The 21,983-nt window shown below is 37.3% G+C and overlaps 1 non-coding gene across 1 annotated transcript; it reads right to left on the bottom strand.

Annotated features, from left to right (window-relative positions):
- Nucleotides 1-1,891: 1,891 nt before the first annotated feature.
- Nucleotides 1,892-1,996, bottom strand: LOC111765749 (U6 spliceosomal RNA). Its single transcript, XR_002798001.1, has one exon. It is a non-coding gene; the product is annotated as a U6 spliceosomal RNA (small nuclear RNA).
- Between the last annotated feature and the right edge of the window lie 19,987 nt (nt 1,997-21,983).

Below are 21,983 nucleotides of genomic sequence, written 5' to 3'. Positions count from 1 at the left end.
TCTCAAATGTCTGAACAAATTATTTTATCTTTTTTCTACGGTTCCTGCATTAGTGATAGAAATTCAGCTCAAATTAACTTAGCAAATGTGACAGTTTATTCCCCCAATGTACTGAAAAGACAAGAGGCAAATTTGGTGTGAGGCACAGCTGAGTCCAGTTCCGTTTCTTTTTTCCCTCTTTTGTCCTTGTTCATCTCTGTTTGGCTTTATTCTCAGGGTACCTCTTTCTAGTTTGGGTATGATATGCGCCAGTAGCCCAAGATGCTCATTTTCCTTGGAGATCAGACCCAAGGAAAGGAAAATGATTCTCTTAATTGCAGCCATATTGATACAAAGGTCCCCAGTTAGCCTCGCTTGGGTCGTAGGTTCCCCATGGAAAATGGGTGTGTAGGGAGACCAGGCCCTCAGTCAGGTGTCAAGGAGAGGCTGGTGATTGACGACTCCATCGTCAATATGGGGTGGGGCAGATTGGGCGTCCCATTGATTGAGGGCATCTAGGTAGACCACTATCTACATCTTTCACAAGCCCATATCACATTGTTTCTCTTCCCCATATCACATTGTTTCTCTTCTATTGTAGCACCGACACTGTATAGACTCATGCTGTGATCATTTGTTTGCTTGTTTTCCTACTCCCCTGCTGAGCAGTGCACAATACTCATCTTGGTATCTCCATGACTTAACATGATGTGTTGGAGATAATTGGCACGCAATAATTTATATGCTGAGTAAAGTAAAAGACTAATTAAAGAAAGAGTAAGTTGTTCGTGGGGAGACATATCCCTCAAGTTAATTGTTTTGGTGACTTACTTTAATACCTCAGTGTAAACCTATTGTATTCCTGCGCTATGAAGGAAAACTAGCTAATTAAGAACTTGGGACAAAATTCAAGCAATGGTGCTATGTAGAGTTGATGGATAACATCTGAGCTGGTGATATCATTTTTAAAACTAAATATTCTCAATTGACACCTAGCCATATATAGAATTTGTTTGGTGTCATCCAAATATTGCCTAAAACAGATGGTGTAGTTGTTTGTTTTTAATGCTTTGAACAGGAGTGTTAAAGAACAATGTCTTTAACGTAGTTACACTTGTTTGGAACCTTCTGACTATCATGTGGCACCAGATTTGCATAGTCTGCTGTAAACAATGAACCTACGTAATTAGTGTATTACAAGCACTATTGCTTTGGCGGTTCTGGCTTAAATATGTTTATTCCTTTAGTGCTGTATGTTTGGTTACAAAAGGAGAATAAGATTTCAAGTTTCTGAAAATGATGACATCAACAGGTTGTAATCTTTTTTTCCCTTTTATGTTCGCAGGAACTTGAGATTTTACAGTATAAGAGAAATTCCAGGGAGTACCTTTAAGAAACTCAAGAATTTGAACGCTCTATGAGTAGTTATGGCTCATCTATGTTTTCTGAAATTATGAGCTACTTGGGTTGCAATTGAACATGAAAAATAATTTTGTGACTAAAAAGCAGCTAGTATGAGAAAGATCTTACTAGAAGTCTTATTATAAGCAATATTCTGGTGCTTGATTTCACTGCCTACATTTTTATTATCCTCTGAATTTGGAACATACTCCTATTTATCTAATTGTCATTTATAGTCTATTTGCTTAGGAAAGCTTCATGAGATGGATAAACTGGGACAGAGAGTGGTTAAATAAAGTTTATCTGTGGGTCCCCTATCAAAAAAAGCAATAGAAATGGAATTAAAATCACTGACTTCCTGACTCCCAAACCTAAGCTCTACCAATATGTCCTTAGATCTCTTTATTTGTGATACCCTGAAAAACTCTTAGAGTCATATATCTGGAGGAAAAATTATAACTTCATGGCTAAGGACTGGTTCCAATTTTCAATTCTTTTATTAGAGAAGTTGTAAATTTATAGAAAAATCATGAAAAATCTGCAGCGCTTCACAGGAGCCATTTTAATCTTCTCTGTATTGTTCTAATTTTAATATGTATGCTGCCAAAGCAAGCACCAATTATCATGTATTTATATCAGAGGTGTGCCTAGAAATGGCTGGCTCAGGATCCAGACCAAAACACACAGGACCCTGCTCAAATGTAGTGTGTAGTTCTGACCATGTGGGACAATCAGTAAACAAAAGTCCAACTGATGCCTGAATGAACATATTTTACCACAATATCTCTGGTTGGGATGACATTAGAACATAACAAAGGAAAGGCTGCAGGGTTTATTCCTGTTTAACAATAAAGCAATGTTTCTCCAATTATAATGAACAAAAGACGCCTGTAGTGATTGTTGAAATGCAGATTCTCAGTCTTCTTGCCCAGAGACTCTGGTTCAGCACTTAACCAGAGAGGCCCAAGGATCTGCATTTTAACAAGTGTCTCTAGGGTTCTGATACTTGGGAAATACCACCACTGAAACCCTCCACCAGTGTCTACTGGCACGTATAAATGATAGACAGCCAAATATCATACTAATTTTTCAGATAATTAATGTTATCAAATATTATCAGATCTCTTCATTAGAGATTGTTGTCACTTTAAAAGTTTTTTGAGGATGTGATAAATTAAAGCGCTCTATTTAAGTTCTCCATATTTTGGAGTTCAATTACACACACAGTATATTGCACAGTATATTGTGGGATTTCAGGTGTTCTGGCTGGAAGCAACAGGTGAAATAAGTTGAAGTCCTTGAGTGATTAGTGGACAGTCCACCTCTTCATTTGGTAGAACCTATGGCTGTTGTTAGTTTGTGTTGCAGTATTTTTATTACAAAGCCATCTTGAAATCATTATCATTTATTGTGCCAATGTATGCCTCATACCATGGTAATTGCTTTATGTACATGTGGCAGTTTGTTATTATTTATGAATCCCAAAAAGATATATTGATTATGCTTGTAGATTGTTCTGTTCCTCTGGGTGTGATACCCTTTGATTGATTTAAACTCAAAGGCTTTACGTTTACTTGATTAAATCAAGCTTAGGGCTTGATTTTGACTGTGTCAGAAAGGTGTGCAGGGTTGAGCCCCTGCCGCCTTGGTATAAGCAGACACTCAATCAAGAAGACAGAGGAGAGGAACACAGGGGAATAGAGAGAGCTCCACAGACACGAAAGAGGAGAGAACTTGTCCACTTTGATCCTGTGGCCCCACAAAGAGAGAGGAGCCATTTGCCTGGTAGTTTACAGCTGACCTTGTGAGGAGACCAGAGCAGCTGAGCCCAGAAAGAAATGAGCCCTCCAGCCTACAGCTGAGATTGGAAGAAGCTGGCTGACAGAGCCTTAAGAGGAAAGATGAAGGCTGAACCCTTGCAGGTATCAGCAGCTGTTTTGCTTTAACATGAGGCAACAGACATTTGGTGAGAAAGTACCTCTTTATGGTACTTTGAGTTGGGTTTTTCAGGGCCTTGTAACTGTAAGCTTCTACCCAAACAAACACCCTTCATAAAAGCCAACAGATTGCTGGTACTTGACCTTAACACCTCTTTGGCTGACTAATACAGTACATTATCTCCATTCCTTGCTATCCCACTATGACAGGCATTACTATTTCCACTTTATGGGTGAGGAAATTGAGTCTTGTAGCTGTATGGTAACTAACCCAAGTTCCTACAACTAGGAAATATCAGGGCCAGGATTCAAGCACAGTGGGATCTTTTAACTGCTGTGCTACATGGTTTCTAATGATATTTTTCAATAGTTGTCACATCTGTAAAAGACAGATGTTGGATCACTTATGTGGTAAATTGTTAGTGAGACTCTGTGCATGTGTGTGTCTGTGTCTGTGTGTTTGATACTGTTCAAAAAATATGCTAAGAAAATGACACACTGAAAAACTCCTGAGACTAGAGAGAACTTACACTAGACCTGTTAAGACCCAAAAGTTCAATGTTCTCTGTGGACCCAGTTCACTCGTACTGTATATGAAAACATGTTTTAAAAAAAGAAAGGGAAAAGTGAACCTGTATTAAAAGAATGCTCCTTCCCCATTATGTTGCAATGGTACTTTTTTCATAAATTAAGTGACCATTTATGTATGGGCTATTTAGTTCTGGACTCTACGTTCTATTCCATGGTCTTTTTGTCTATACATGTACCAGTATACTACTGCCTTAATTACTGTTATTTTATAGTAAGTTGTGAAACCTGGTAGTGTAAACCCTGCAAATTAATTTCCATATGAGTGCTTGCTGGTATTCTGATTGGAATTCTATTAATTTATAAATCAATTTGGGGAATACTGACATTTGTACAATATTGAGTCATCTATTATATGAACATGGACTGCCTCTATATTCGTTTAGGTTTCTAAAATTTCTCTCAGTAAAGAACTATTTTGTAGTTTTCAGTTTAGAAGTCATATACATTTTTAAAAATTATTCTTGGGTGAAATTCATATATAGGTATATTCATAATATACCTTCATAATATACCTAGAGATATATCACATAGAGATATATCACATTTTAAGTTACATTAATTTTTTAATTTTCTAATTCTTTCTTGCTAATATATAAAAATACAGTTGATTTTTTGGTATATTGACACTATGAACTTATTAAAATAATATGTTAGTTCTAATTGTTTACTTTGAGATCTTTTGAATTTTACATGTCCATAATATGTTATTTGGGGAAAAAAGTTTTCTTTTTTTCTTTCTAATCTTTATATAACCTCAGAGGACTGCATATGATATTAGCTGTAGATTTTTTTTTAGTAAGACATTTTTTGAGAAGATACTGGCATATGATAAACTAGTGATTGATTTTTGGCATAACTACTGATAAGAGTTAGTCATGTCATTGTACTTACTGAATTACAATTTTCTAACTTTTCTTATTCAACAATTAGTCTCCTCACTAGTAGCTAATAAACTAATATATATCCACACATTTGGCATTGTGGTATAAGTTGAACTGAACTTCACCAACCTGAGAAAAATTATTCTGCCTACTGACTCAAACAGAGCCTAGATGATACAATTTCCTCAAGCAATAGAACCAAAATAATGAATGCAGTGGTATTCAATTGGAAAAATGGCCGCAGAAAGAGAGCCAAGAGAGGGCATAATCTCCTTTTTCTCTAGATGGGCTTCTAAAAATTCATCTCTCATCTTCATTATCTAACAGAAGAAAGTCACAATATCAGGACAGCAAAGCAAAGTTAATAGATCTGATGATCTATTTTCAAATCCTTACAGGACCTTATGCAGAATCATTTGTGGGTAACTTGACACTAGTGTTTGTAGTCTCACTCCACCTTTTACCTAGGAGGGCACTTGTGATTGGGTTTAGGATCCACCAAGATAATCCAATCTCAAGAGCTTTAACTTAAAGTTAGTAAAATTGCTAGCTCTATCATGAGAATTTAAGTAATTTTTAAAAAATTATAAATAAGCTATAGATTACATAAATGTAAAAAATATAAAAGATTCCCATATGCCCCACTCCCTTTCTCTCTTGCACTTTTCCCCATCATTCATTAGTGTGGTACATTTATTACAATTGATGAACACATATTGAAGCATTGCTACTAACCATGGTTACAGTTTATACAGTTTATACATCATAGTTTACACTCAGTCCTGCACAGTTTTGTAGGTTATGACAAAATATACAATGGCCTGTACCACCAATGCAATGTCATGCAGCACAACTCCAATGTTCTGAAAATGCCATTATATTATACCTATTCTTCCCTCTCACATCCCTCAGAACCTCTGGTGGCCACTGCCTTTATATCAATAAGAGTTCTTCCAGTGCTAGAATAATAAGACCATAGTAGAGTAATAATAAGTTTTCTTTAGTCCACTGTTCATTCCCCAACCTTGAGGATTTGGGGATGGTGATGCCCACTCTGCTTCTGAGAGGGAGTTTAGATCCCATGGGACAGATGGATGGAACTATATCACTTGCAGTTGTAGAAACTCTCTGTTTCTTGGGATGAGTGTTTTTCATCCTCATCTCCTTGTTAGTTGTCCTGTGTGAGTCCAGTGAACTGGAGAGTAGGTATTGAGTTCTACCGAATTTCAGGGTTCAACTGGTAGATGGATGGTGTGATGGTTAAGCTAATGTGTTAATTTGGCCAAGTAACTGTGCCCAGTTGTTGGGCCAAGCAAGTACTGGAATAATTGTAATGCTAGGACATTTATAGACTTTAGTAACCAGGGAGTTTATTGTATAGATGGCTGATTACATCTACAATCAACCAGGGAGATTACAGCCAGCAATGAGTGGCATTTTATCCAATCAGCTGAATGCCTTAAAAGGGGAAGTGATTTTGGTATTCAGAGAAAATTTTCCAGCTTGACTTAGGACACCCAATGTCTCCTGAGAACTCATTAAGGACCTAAATTGGAGCCATGGTTTGCAGCCTGCCTGCAGAATTTGGACTTGTGCATCCCCATGGTCACTTGAGATAATTTTATGAAATTGTATATTATTTACAGATACCTCCTGTTGATTCTGTTTCCCTAGAGAACCCTGACTAATACAGATAGATCAAAGATTTAAGTCTCTGGGACATATATTTATCAAATAAAAAGGGTAGAAGAGCCGTATATAGAGAACCTATAAATGACTCTAACTGTTACACTGGGGAGCATAACTTCTAAAGTAAGGTCCACAGACAGGGTGCCAAATTCCTGAGTTGTATGCCCTGCTTGTTGTTTCTGGATGTCTCTAGAGCCCTCAGGAGCTGCGCTATTTGAGGCCCTGTTTACTCTGGCAGTCAATGAGATCCTGATGAGACTTGTTTAAGTATAACTGCTGGAATGACCTCCCAACCCACTTTGAAATCTCTTAGCCATCAAAACTCATTTGTGTTTACCATTCCCCGCTTTTGGTTAAGGTCTTTTTCCAGATGCATTGCTAGTTGGCACTTGGTACTAATTCCTTGGTACCAGGGAGGCTCATCCCTGGGAGTCATGTCCCACACTGGGGGGAAGGTAGTGGGTTGATATGCTGAGTTTGGCTTAGAGAGTCCACATTTGAGCAATAAGGAGGCTTTCAGGAGGTAACTCTTAGGCAGTATATAATGCTAGGCTAAATTTCAATTTCACAAGAAAAAGTTCATGAGTACAATCATCAGTATCAAGCGGGACATGGCAAAATGGTCTGTCTTCCTTCACTAGTCACTACCTTGAACTCAGGGGATTATTGCTGTCCTATTAGAGAATGTAACAGAACTTCCAAGATGGGAATTCAATTTTCTTTCGGTTATTGTGTAGATCTCAACCCACCAAGACAAGGCCCCATGAACACTTGAATGTATTCATATGCCTTAGAGTCAATATCATGAGAAGACAAACACACCAACATGGTTCTGGCAATATTGAATATTTTTAATTTTCTTTATGTGTTAACAAAGAATGAGCCAGGAAAGATGTAGTAGAGGGGCAAAAAGGAATTTTTAAAAACCATATGGTTTTATTCCATTTTTGTAAATTTAAAACACTAAATATTTTATACTTACCTATCTGTTTATTTTAATATTTACATATACATTTTATTTTATATTTTTTCACATACTCATATATGTATTTCTAAAGAGGGACATCAAATTCATAAGTGTAGGTACATCTGGGGAGCAGAGGCAGTAAATTAATGTGATGATTAGAAGCCATTTGTGTAAGAAAAAGCTTATTTATAAAATTTCAAGTAGAAGCAACTATATTAAGATGTACATAGTAGTTAATTCTGAATATGGATGACAGTACTATTATTTTCTCATTTGTACTTCCCTGAATTTCTCAAAAATTTCAAACCCAAAAAAAGGAAAATGATTTTTTCCTTTATATGTGCTTCCTTTTCCATTATTGTTGGAATCTCTTGGGGGTGATTATTAACATTTAAATGTTTAAATGCAAGAGAAGAGTTCTTTCTGTATCAATTTTAAACTTCAGTTTTGAGGGAACCAATTGTCTCATGGTATTTGGGTATATATATAGCTCTATGTTAAGTTCTATGTATCTAGGAGTACAGTATCCTAATTGCATTATATAATAATAATAAAAATAAATTTATGGAGATACTGTTCTATGTGCTTTCCATCTACTTACTTATTTAATAAACTCTATGAGATGCTACAATGTTCCTTATTTCATAGTTGCAGCACAGGAAAGTTGGTTAACTTGGTCAAGGTTGCAGAAAAACTAAGTTGTAGAGCTGAACTTGGACCCAGGCTCTCTGGCTTTAGAGCACATTCTCCTAACCACTAAATAGCATGCATATATAAATTTTGTGAGAATTTACTTTCATTTTATAGTAAGTCTTAAAACCTGGTAGTGAAAACCCTGTATTTAGTTTATCATTAATATAACATTTTTCCATGTTGCATAAACACAGGACCTGCTGTGCTTTCCAAAAGACTTCCAAAATGCAGTGGTGCAGTTTAGTTCCTCCTTAACTGGGCTGCGGGAGCTCCTGGAACTCACTGGTTACATCTTAACAGCATGCTCCATCCCTACCTCTCCTAAGACATTCTCTTCACCTTTTTCTCTGTTTCCTTCCTTTGCCAAGTTCACTTCCATGTGTGGGTATGTTGGAACTGTCTGAAAACAGAAATTTTTGGGGTAGGCTCTAGGGAAATTTGGCTTATAAAAACTGTGAAAGGTTGTTCTCTGATAGGTAAAATCAGATATATTTTGGCTCTTACATTTTGGGCTTCCCTGTGGGCACTGAAGTCTCCTTATCTGTTGTCTCTGACTCAGCTTATGTTTTTTGGAACTTAGGACACCTGCTTACAGGCAAATGAACCCTGATCGTTCCAAAATGGCAAGAAAATAAAAACAAAAAACCCACCAAAGAGCATGCATTTCTCTTAAAAATATTAGGCTGGTGCAAAGGTAATTGCAGTTTTGCATGTTGAAATTTGTTGTTTGATATTGGCATACATTCTAACATAAATATGGTTATGTTATCATTATTTTAATGTGCATTTCTCACTTTATGTTTTTTTGCCAATGACTTATTACTTAGACTATGGAAATGATGTTAGACAAAAAACAAATTCAAGTGATTTTCTTATTTGAGTTCAAAATGGGTTGTAAAGCAACAGTGACAACTCACAATATCAGCAATGCATTTGACCCAGGAACTGCTAGCAAATGTACAGTGCAGTGGTGGTTCAAGAAGTTTTGCAAAGGAAGTCGAGGAGCGTGGTGGCTGGCTATCGGAAGCTGACAACCAATTGAGAGCAATCATTGAAGCTGATCCTCTTAAAGTTGTCCAAGAATTTAACATGGACCATTCTATGGTCGTTCAGTATTTGAAGCAAATTGGAAAGATGAAAACACTTAAAAGTGGGTACCTCATGAACCGAACGAAAATCTACCAACCCTGAAACATGGATTTTAATGATCCAGGAATAAGCGAGCTTATTTCTCATTGGCAAAAATGTGTTGATTGTAATGGTTCCTATTTTGATAATAAAGATGTATTTGAGCCTTTTTATAATGATTTAAAATTCATGATCTGAAACCATAATTCCTTTCACACCATGTACCACTGTTTTACATATTCCAATATTAATATTATATATAATATTAATATATATAATATTACACCATATGTAACCTAGATTATATTCATTATCATCTACTCAATGACAGCATTCCTGCAATTCTTCCAATCTCTTCTGAACCATCAGTTTACTCTTCTCTGTTGTACTTTTCCCACAAACATTTAGGCAGTCTATAATTTCTACAGTATTAAGCAATGAACCTCCCTTGGCCCAGCATCTCTGTAGCCATCTCCCCATTTCTCTGTTCCACCTTAAGAACAATGCTCCTAGAAGTGTCATCATCTTCCATTCTTCTTTGTGCTTTCCTCTCCTTCCCCCCTACACCTACTGGAAGCAGTTTGTAACACTACCATGCCCCAGAAATTGCTCTTTTCACAATAACCAATGACCCAATCCAATGGCCGTATCTCAGAACTCCACATGCTTGACTAATCATCATTGTTTTACATGGGTGATCAATCCTTCTTTTCCACATACTTTCCTTCGTGGACTCTGGGGCTCCATTCTTTTTGGATCTCCTTTTACCTAATTAGATGGTTCTTGTTTCCCTTTCCAACTTCTTATCCTCTTCCAGTCTTTAAGCTGCCAGGCACCAAGGCTAGTATTCAGCCCCCTCTTCTTTATCTGCACTCACTTTACAGGTGAATGCATCTTGCCCATAGAATTAAATACCTTGACACCCAAATTTATATCTTCACATGGCTTTGTCCTTGAACTCTGAGCTCCTACAACTGCAACATGTATAAAATCAAACTTTTTTTCTCTAAATTTTTTATTTTGAAATAATTTCAAATTTACAAGAAAGTTGCAAAAATAATACAAAACCCATACTGAGAACTCCATCATACATCAATTCCCAGATACCCAGGTCCATCAATTTTAACATTTTGTCACATTATTTGTTTTTTTCCTCTATTTTTTAAAAATGTTACATTAAAAAAATATAAGAGGTACCCATATATCCCCCACCCCCCTCACCCTACTCCTCCCACATCAACAACCTCTTTCATCATAGTGGGACATTCCTTGCATTTGGTGAATAAATTTTGGAGCACTGCTGCACCACACGGATAATGGTTTACTTTGTAGTTTGCACTCTCGCCCAGTCCACCCAGTGGGCCATGACAGGACATAAATTGTCTAGCATCTGTCCCTGCAGTACCACCCAGGACAACTCTAAGTCCTGAAAATGCCCCCACATCATATCTCTCCCTACCCTCAGTATCTTTGCTCCCCTCGCAAGTAGCCAGTGTAACCCTTTAAAGGAAGTCAGATCATGGTAGTCATTTTCTGTCACCTACTTGACCCCTCTTCCTTCAGAAATCTGCTTGACTCTCTCCTTTATTCGATTGTCTGCACAAATGTCATCTTATCAATCATTATTTGCCCACCCTACTTGAAATAGCTTCTTTCCCCTTAATTTGTACTTTCCCTATGCTTTATTATTCCTCATTGCCCTTTTTGTAACTCATATATTTTTATTGTTTTGAAATGTCTTTCCCCACAATAATGTAAGTGTAATGTGATGTAACAATATAATGTAATGCAATATATGTGTCTGTGCATAACTGATATCCATTGTCCATTTGTTGACTACATGAATAGAATCGACTAATAGCAATAGTTTGAGATTTTAATAAAAATTATTAAGAAATTGGGTTATCATATACAGATAATGACATATCTGATTTATAAAAGCTCACCTATTCTTTTTTCAAAGAATTTGTTTATTTATTTATCCCCCCCTTGTAGCTTGTTTCATTCTTTGCTGTCTCTTCTCTGTCCATTTGCTGTGTTTTTTCTGTATCTGCTTGTCTCCCTTTGCAACATCATCTTGCTGCGCCAGCTCTCCGTGGTGCATGGGCCATCGGCTCTCCATGGCACACGGGCCGTCAGCACTCCATGGCACACAGGACAGCTTGCCTTCACGAGGAGGCCCTGGGCCTCCCATATGGTAGACGGGAGTCCAGCTGATTGAGCCACAGCACTTCACTCACCTATTCTTTTTTTAAAATTAATTTATTGAAATATATCACCCACACACAAACATACATAAACAGTAAGTGAATAGTAATAACTGTGAACTTACAAAACAAACATAAATAACATCATACAGGATTCTCATAACTCACCCTACCACCAACACCTGACATTGTTGTTAAACCTTTTTAACTAATGATTAAATAGCATTGTCAAAATATTACTACTAAAAAAGTATTTTCACCCCAGCCAGTCATATTATTATTACCTTTATATCATTTATATATGAACATGCATAAACAATTAAGTGTGTAGCAAAAGTTGTAACTTACAAACAAACATGCATAACATCAAACAGGGGTCCCATATATCAACCCTCCACCAACACCTTGCATTGCTGTGAGACGTTTATTACAAATTATGAAAGAATATTGTCAAAATCTTACTACTAATTATAGTCCTTATCTTACATTTGCTGTGTTTTTCCCCCAAATTACCCTATTATTATTTTTTAAATATATTTTTATGACAGAAGTTGTAAACTTATAAAACAATCATGTACATATGCAGAATTCCCAAACAATACCTCTTTGTCAACACACCACACTGTGGTAGAACGGTTGTTACAGATAAGGTAATATCATCTGATTGTTACCACGTCCACTATATATATTTGACTCACATTTTCCATACTGCCCTATTATCAACACAGTACATCTTTGGCATAGATGCAAGAATATTATATTATTACTGCTACCCACAGTCCATAGGTCGCTCCTGTTGTATTTTTCCCATGCATTCCCAACACCCTGCAGTAGTGATAGACATTTGTCTAGCTCACAAAGGACACTCTTGCATCTGTACCATCAACCACAATTCTCATCCACCTCTTTGTTTACTGTGCTATTCAGTTCCTAGATTATTCTCTAGCATTCTGTCAATTGGCATTTACATTCCTATGCTACCATTTTCAGCCACATCCCCATTTATAAACTAGTTATTATTCACTATTTGTTACCATCCATTCTATACATCTCCACACTTTTACAGTAAAGCTAATTAAAACATCTACATGTATTAAATATCAGTAGTTCATCCCAGTCCTTCTTTTATCTCCTTTAAGAATCCACCATCTACAATCAGGTCTTGAAGATATTTTCCTACAATTTCTTCTAGGAGTTTTATAGTTCTTGTTTTTATTTTTAAGTTTTTGATCCATTTTGAGTTAACTTTTGGATAAGGTGTGAGGTAGGAATCCTCTTTCCTTCTTTTGGCTATGGATGTCCAATTATTTCAGCACCGTTTTGCTGAATGGACTCTCCTGCCCGAGCTGTATGGGTTTGCCAGGCTTGTGAAAAAACCACTTGACACCTCATGTGAGGGTCTGTTTCTGAACCATCAATTTGGTTCCATTGGTGTCTGTGTCTGTATTTATGCTAGTACCATACTGTTTTTACCACTATAGCTAGGTAATATGATATAAAGTCCAGAGATGAGGGTTCACTTTTTCTTTTTATGATGTTTCTGGCTATTCAGGAACCCTTAGGTAATTGTGTTTTCAAAAATTTTTTTTGATGCTGGTGGAATTTTGATCAGGATTGCTTTGAATCTGTATATCAATTTGAGTATAATTGACATCTTAATGATATTTAATCTTCAAATCCATGAGCATGGAATGTCCTTCCAGTTATTTAGGCCTTTTTTTATTTTATTTTTTAACATTGGGTTGTGGTCTTCTGGATCTAAGATTCTTGGCTGGAAGTTTTTCTCTTGTAGTTTCTTAAATATATCAGACCCCTGTCTTCATGCCTCCGTGGTATCTGGTAAGAAATCAGCACTTAATCTTATTGGGTATCCCTTATATGTTATCCATTGATTTTCTTTTGCTGTTCTCAGAATTCTCTCTATGGCATTTGACATTATGATGAGTATGTGTCTTGGAGTTGGTCTATTCAGATTTTTTCAGATGGGAGTATGTTGTACTTCTTGGACATGGATATCTATGTCCTTCAATGAGGTTGGGAAATGTTCTACCATTATTTCTTCAAATATCCCTTCTGCTCCTTTTCTCTTCTCTTTTCCTTCTGGGACATCTATGACACATACGTCTGCATGCCTTTTGCTGTCATTTATTTCCCTGAGACCTTGTTCAATTTTTTCCATTCTTTTCTTCATCTGTTTTTTTGTATGTTCACTTTCAGAGACCATTTGTATGTTCACTTTTCAGAGAACATTTCTTCACCAATCTTTTCTTCTGCCTCTTCAAATCTGCTATTATATGATTCCAATGTTTTTAAAATTTCATTTATTGCACTTTTCATTCCCATAAGATCTGCTATTTTTCTATGTATGCTTTCAAATTCTTCTTTGTGCTCATCTAGTATCTTCTTAATATCCTTAATCTTTTTAGCCATCTCATTGAATTAAGGAGATTTGTTTGAACATCTATGATTAGCTGTTTCAACTCCTTTATGTCATCTGGAAGCTTATCTAGTTACTTTAACTGGGTCATATCTTACTGTTTCTTAGTGTGGATCGTAGTTTTTTTGTTGGTGTCTTGGCATCTGGTTTACTAGATTATTTATTCTGGGTGCTGTTTTTCTCTTTAGTTTAGGTCTTCCTGCCCTGTATCCCTTGCTGGTTGTGCAGTAGGAGCCAAGGATGTAATTGGTGCTATAAACTGTGGAGGCTCAAGCTGCCCTCTTTGCACCAGAGACTGATGAAACTTCTCCCAACTTTCTCCTTTGCCAGAGGTAGGGACAGAGTCACAGCTATGTGGAACAATCCAAGTCGTGCAGGCCTAGACTGCAGTTGCCCAGAGAGACTGATGAAGCTTCATGCCCCTTTCTCCCCTGCCTGGGTCAGGGATGGAGCTGCAGGTGTCAGCAGCAATCTGTACAGTGCAGGTCCAAGATGACCACAGTTGCCCCAGTAGACTTCTGATTATTCAGTTTGTGCCAGCCAAATGTACCCTCAGTTACCTGGATAGGCTAGTGCAGTGCCTGCCAGAGGCTGGGGCTGATGCCTAGGCTAAGGCCGTAAACCGATCTGGGTGAAGGAAACTGGTTCCTACCGTCACTGTGATTTTCGGTCAGCCCGGCTTCCCCTCAGGCTGGGGGCGGAGTCAAAATGGTGGCCACCAACCTTTTTCTGACTTGGATTTTCATACCCCAGCTTTTCCTAAGGTGATTTCTTAGCCATCCAAGTCTACCAATCAGTAGCTGAAATCGGCAGCCAACTGTCTCCTCCTCCCCTGTTTTTGGGAAACAGAGCTTCCAATTCCAGCCACAGAACAATTCCTGGGGTGGCTCATGCTACCAGAGTAGGATAATCACTGGCCTCCACAGCTTGGCTGGTATTTTCCTGGAGAGGCTGGCACTGGTCCCCCCAGCTGCCTCCCCCACAGAGATGGGGCTGGGCCTAGGTTAGGGCTGCAGTCTGATCTGGATGGAAAGAAGCCAGTCCCTGCCACTACTGTTATATTCAGTCTTCCCCACTTTCCCTCATGCCAAGTGTAGAGTTAGGATGGCAGCTCCCAGCCTCTTTCTGACTTGGACAGGCTTGAACTTTAGCTGTTCTCAGGATTATACTTTAGCCTGTTGAATTTACTCATCAGTAGCTGAAGTTAATGCCCAACCGTCTCTTCCTTCCCTGTTTTTGGGAAGTGGAGCTAAGCTCCCAAAGTGGCTTGTGCCTCCAGTGGAGGATGGGCGCTGGCCTCAGTGGCATGGAGCCTCTACTTATGAGTCTTCTCTGCAGATGGGCAGTCTCCTCCTTCCACTCCTTCAAGGATGTTGCAGGATGCCCTTCTGGTTTCCTGGAGCCCCCAAACAGGTGCTTCAGCTAGCTCCAGAGAGCTCTGGGTGTTTACTAACTGCCCTGTAGCAGGAGCTGACTCTAGGAGCTCCTTACCCCACTGCCTTCTTGCCAATTGTCCTCTCACATATTTATTTTTACAAATGTCTTAATTTCATCTTTTGGAGGCCTTGTTGTAAGGGTTAACCCTTTATCTTGGAAGCTGCTTTAAATTGTTAGCATTTAAATATATCCAGAATCATTGTAAACAAAGTCATGAAGAGATTAGAATACTAAAACAGTTATCCCTACAATTGGCTTATGATTACACACATGTCTTGTGGTTAGTTTTTGTAACGAAAATAAAATATTTATGGTTACAAAAATCAAATGTATCTATTCAAACAAATACATGTTTTGCTGATGTGAAAGCTTTTATTAAATGTGCTCTTATAATTTTTTAAATCTCTATTACGAAAAAATTTGGATTCAATGTAAGCAACAGGCCAGTTTCATGACAGCAGACCTAATATGGAAATAAAGCCTGAGGGCTTCGGAGGGCACAGTCTGGATGATAGCAAACTTAATTATTTCTGCTATTGCTCACTATTTTATTTTATTATTTTAAATAAATCAATTTTATTATGCCTATTAATAAGCATACAATTCATCCAAAGTATGCAATCAATGGCATTTGCTATAATCACATAGTTGTGATTTCATTATTTCAATCGTTTCCATGATTTCAACTATTGGATCTTGTGATAGCACGAATTTCTTCCTCGGTTCATAATGTCAAACTGATGTTTTGCCTGAAGTTGCATTTATGTTTTACTAGTGTTACTGATGTGAATATTTGTTAAATTAAATGGAATATTTGATTTTTAATGGCATACTGATTGGCTGACAAAAGAGGTTATGTTTACATTTTCCTAGATCTACTATTTTGTCAACATAACTGAAATCACCTTCAGACACCTACTGCTATGCAAGACTGAGGAGAGCAAGCTTGAAAATTGGTTTGGAGGTTCTAAAGAGAGCAAATATCTACCCAGAAAAGTTATCCTCCTTTACAAAAATAGTAGGTTTATGATGTACTCACATAAAAGCAAAGTCAGGTAAATGGACTCTCAACACGCTGAGTGTTAGATATTATCATTAGAACACCCTCAAAATTAAATGAGATTTCAGAAAGCTAGATGGAGGGAGGGGATGGTTTGTTTATTGAAACAGAACTATAGCTTTTATATCCACACATCAGCGATAATAAAATGTTGAAAATTTGATTTGGGGAAATTTGTATAATGGGGGTAGATAAGATTGTTAGGCAGAGAGAAAGAAAGAGAGAGAAAGAGAGAGAGAGAGAGAAAATTATGAGATCAGTGGCTAGCACATAGTATTACGTGTTAGTTTCAGTTATTATTTTGATAAAATTCTTTTTGTCATTTTTTTTCCTTATTACTTCAAGTCATTTAAGTGTGGTAATTAATACATTTTTAACATAAAACGAGTACTAAATGGTATTTTTTTTGTTGAATGCTCAAAGATGTTGTTTCAAGACAGACATTTGGTCATATCTCTAGGATGATGTGATGAAATACTGATTTGCTCATTATTTTAGGAAGCTTCAAAGATTTCAAGGCATTGCTCCAAATCCCTTATATATTTGATTTGCTGTTTAGTAAGTCCGGTAATAAAAGAATAAGAGAGGGATTAAATAGCAGATCATAGTTTATTCCCTTAGAGTACCAAAAATGTATTTTGAGGAAATGTTTTAAAGAGAGAAAGCTACTGGTCTTACATCAAATAATCTTTTTTTTTTTTTTAAGATTTATTTATTTTCTTTAATTCCCCCCCTCCCCCCGTTGTCTGTTCTCTGTGTCTTTTTGCTGCGTCTTGTTTCTTTGTCCGCTTCTGTTGTCGTCAGCGGCATGGGAAGTGTGGGCGGCGCCATTCCTGGACAGGCTGCACTTTCTTTCGCACTGGGCGGCTCTCCTTACGGGTACACTCCTTGCGCATGGGGCTCCCCTACGCGGGGGACACCACTGCGTGGCAGGGCACTCCTTGCGCGCATCAGCACTGCATGTGGGCCAGCTCCACACGGGTCAAGGAGGCCCGGGGTTTGAACTGCGAACCTCCCATGTGGTAGACGGACGCCCTAACCACTGGGCCAAGTCCGTTTCCCCAAATAATCATTTTGACATTTTTCTCTTTCATGTCTCTTTTTCCATTGTCTAACTGTAATTTGCGACTTTGTTCCTTCCAACTTCTCAACTAGATTTTACCTCTAAGCCCTCCCAGTCATGGTCTAGCAGGTTCTTATCAACCTTTTACTCTCCTCCTTGCCATCCCTCCAGAATACTGCATGAAATTTGGAACCTGACATTGTGCACAGTCCATGTAAATATAGTTTTCTCTATAGAAAGAAATTATTCTATATTTTTATATTTTACACTTGTTTTTAATTTAAATGAATCTTAGAGAGTCAATTCAGGTGCTTATAAAATGACAGTTACTGTGATTTCACATGCTTGAGATTAGTCTGAGGATGAATCTATTAACTAATATTTGTTTTTATAAATATTTGATGGGAGTGGTCTTTAGGATTCACATGAGTGCTACATAATTTATAAGAGAAATATTTTAAAATCGTATAGCATTTTTTTACTCTATGGATTAAAGAGTTCTACCATGTCTTGGTCTTTAGCATCCTAAAGATTTTTTTAGACTTTCCTGGCAAAGCAGGCAGTGTCATGGGAACACAGAAATGTTGGGTAAGTCATGCAAGCATTCTAACCAAGACTTTGTTACTCTGACTCTAAATTAAATGCTTTTTCCACTGTGCCTTCTTAGATAACTTCAGTATTTTCTCAGAATTGTTGGGATCATATTTTATTATATTTATAATCTTCAGCCAAGGAACATGCTTCAAACATGGTAAATAGCTTTGCATAATAATTATTTAAAAATATAAATTATCAACACCTCTTCACTTATAGTAATTATTCATTATTACACATTTAAAATTATGATTATTTTAAAAGTAAGCTTTATTTAAAAGTCATATGCACAACAATTTTTTGCTTAATAAATTAATGGATGGGTAATAATCATTATCAAATATAAATAATTGTATTATCTTGACTAATCTACTAGAGATTCATGTTTGAAGTGATACCAGGCTCTGACTTTCAGACTGGGAACCCTCAAGCCCTTGAGTAGAATTTGATTTTAATAATCTTGAGTCTGGTCTGAGAAAAGGAAGGCATATATTTTATACATATTAGAAAGATACAATAAAGTTGATAAGATTCTTATCGACACATTTTCATTTGATTTCCTTATATTTAATGCTGGAAATCAGCCTTGTATAGTTCAGGGGCCAATTTTTGTTTTGGAAAATAGTATTATTTCTATACAGCTGACCTGGAATGGACTATGAGAAACAAAAGTAAATATTTTCCCTGATGAAATGATCATAGTAAGAACATACTAACATTTGTAATGTGAAAATACTACATTCAAAGGTCATATTAGCAAAGCAACTTTGGTAATAAATACTTCCCTTGTGTTCAAAGTAGGAAAAAATAGCACCTGAATAAATGTCATATTTTCTCTCTCCCTTTGAGTCTTGAAAAATATTACAAACTAGCTTATTTAAATGGCAGAATCTGTTGTCTCACATATACGGAGGCTAGAATCCCAACCTCAGGGCCCTTGGCAAGGCTGGCTTTCTCTTGGACTCGGTGGCATTTGGCCCGTCCTCCATCATGTGGTGGGCTCTCTCTCGCCTTGGGTCTGCTCCTCTGAGTTCCACTGTCTTTCGGCTTCTTTGGACTGGCTGCATCCAAATCTCTGCCTTCCAAGAGCTCCAGTCATGTGGACTAAGGCCAGTCTTGATTCAGTTTTGCCTCATCTACGCAGGTCCTTTGAAGACAAATGAGCCTACACCTAACTAATAATCCCATCTTCAGAGGTCCAGTTTGCAAATGGGTTCACACCCACAGGAGTGAGGATTAAGAACTTGTCTTTTGTAGGGGACATGAGTCAATCCCCCACAACCATTTCCACTCTCCTGCCCCAGGTCCCAAGCATTTGCTTCAAAAGGCGTATCCAATACCTGGCTCCCACCAGCACTGTATGACCTTGAGCTCTGCGTGGCCTATTGTCCTTTCACCTGGAAGTTGGAGCAGGGCCCATCTGCAGAGTCATTTGGGCTGGTTTTATGCTTCTGAGGCTGATACGATGCTGGCAAGGAAAACAGAATTTTTACCTGTGTGTATTAACCTTACTGTGACGGTATACCTTGGTTTCAAATATTTTAGGCAGCCTTCTTCTTAATAGAGTAAAAATGACAGTGCAAAAGAGGGAGAAAGAACATGACAAAAGAACTGAGCTGTGTGCCATGCATTCTCTCAGGCCATTTGTGACCCTGCTTCTGTGTGACGGACTGGGTTTCCCAGGAGCTAGGGGAGATGTGAGTGAGAGAGAAGATGTCACTCAGTCCCTCACCTGCAAGGTAAGGAGACAAGACACAGACAACGCAGTGGTTGAAAATGAGGAAGAGAATGCATGCTTCTATGCTCAAATTTGCCAAGGCAGCACATATGTGTGCACATACATACATGCACATCCTCACATGTGCACACACATACATTCATATATTTAAAAGAGGAGCTCAAAACAGCCTGGAGCAATCATGGAAATAATTAACACTTATTGAACATTCACCACCAACTCTTCTAATGGCTTTATGTACGTTCTAGTTTGCTAAGTTGCTCAAAGCAGGTACCATAAAATGGGTTGTCTTTTACAACAAGAATTTAGTAGCTTATAAGATTACAGTTCTAAGGCCGTGAAAATGTCCAAATCAAGGCGTCATCAGGGGCTGCTGCTGGTGATCCTGGACTCCTCTACTCCTTGGCAAAGCACACGGCGGCGCCTGCTCATCTCTCTCTTCTCTTCCAGGTTTTGTTGCTTTCAACTTCTTGCTTCCATGGCCTTTTTCTTCTTTTGCCTAAATTTTATTCTGCTATAAAGGACATTAGCAAGAGGGTCAAAACCCACCCTGAATGAGGTGAGTCATATCTTAACCCAATTTAAGATCTTACTCACCAAAAAGTCCTGCTCAAAACGGGTCCACAACGCAGGAATGGATTAACTTTAAGAACGTACTTTTCTGGGGTTCATACCGCTTCAAGCCATACAATGTATATAACATTTAACCTTTATAGTAAATCTTAGAGGTCCTATTACTATCCCCATGAGAAAACTGAGGCAATGAAGGTGAGATTTATCACATGGCAGAGTAGTGGCAAAGGCACATCAAATCCTCCTCAGGTTTTGGGCCTTTCTAACATTCTTTTGCTAAAGAGTAGAGAAAACTTTACTTTTAAAGGGTTCATGTGGTTAGATTAGGCTCACACCAACAACCTGGCATATGATTAACTCAAAGTTAACTGACTAGTAACCTTAACTAATTCTGCAAAATTCCTTTTGCCAGGTAAGGTAACATAATCATTGACACGATAGCTATTTCCCAGGGAAATCGACCAGGGCATCTTGGTGTGGGGGATCTCTGAATTCTGCTTATCACACCACCAACATCCAGGTTTCTTCTGCACTGATTCAATCACCTCGTATAGCTATGTATGTAGATGTTTTCTTCTAATAGTTATGTTTCATATGAATGCACCATATTTTCTCAATAAGATTTCAAATATGCTGGCAGTCAACAGGGCAATTAATAAAATCCTTTTAAGTTGCTCTAGGGTTTTAATTTAAATTGTACATAATGCATATGTTTGTGTACTATTTTTAATAATCAAATACTACTCTAAAACCTACAGATTTATTGGTACTTTATGATGTATAAATTTATATTATGTCCTTACACAAAACAACAGAGCAAATTTGAGAGCGATATTTATTAAATCCATTTGAATACAGATATCCTTGGTATACACTTCTACTAATTTTTTAGAAGAGTTAGCAAGATAGAGTATATTTTTCTTCATTTCACAGTATATTAGTAATATCATGATTCAGTCTATAACTAAATTTTTACAGACTAAACTGCACTGATATTTAGCAATCTAATTTTCATTTCTTTAGCTGTTTAGAAAAATAACTATATTTTCCACAGTAGGAGCACAAAAGTAATTTATTCAGTTTTCAGGAAAAAACTTTTAATAAATAGAGACAGTTTAGTTTTTAGAAAGCTTCAGCTAGAAATATATTAACTGCATGGTTACCCAATGAATTAGGTTATTGTAATATCTTGAATTGTAAGAGACAAGTCAGTATTAGGCAAGTAAATAAAGTAGATTGTTGCAAAACTGCACCAGAAATAAACTATAAAATTGGGGAAAATCTTTGTTTTCCCTCTCCTATGCTGAGAGTTTTCAATCCCTCAGGTTGAGTGATGCTTATGAAACCTTCAGAATATAGAAATTCCTTCAAGATATTTCTTGAAAACATGGCTATTGGCCATGCTGTTTTCTGCTATCACTTGCAGTTTAGTGACAAATTTCCTCCACAATTTTTTTTTTTGCAACATCTTCATTGTGTTCAAAAACTACATTTTCAGGTGTTACCTTAAAAATATAAATATATTTTCATACTAAAATTTTTAAAATCTGAAAATACTATGAGACATATATTCCATATTGGGTTTCTAAGTCTAGAAATATTTCCTGA

This window comes from Dasypus novemcinctus, chromosome 14 (assembly GCF_030445035.2).
Source record: "Dasypus novemcinctus isolate mDasNov1 chromosome 14, mDasNov1.1.hap2, whole genome shotgun sequence".
In the NCBI taxonomy this organism is placed as follows: Eukaryota; Metazoa; Chordata; class Mammalia; order Cingulata; family Dasypodidae; genus Dasypus; species Dasypus novemcinctus.
This window is presented reverse-complemented; position numbering and strand designations above follow the sequence as displayed.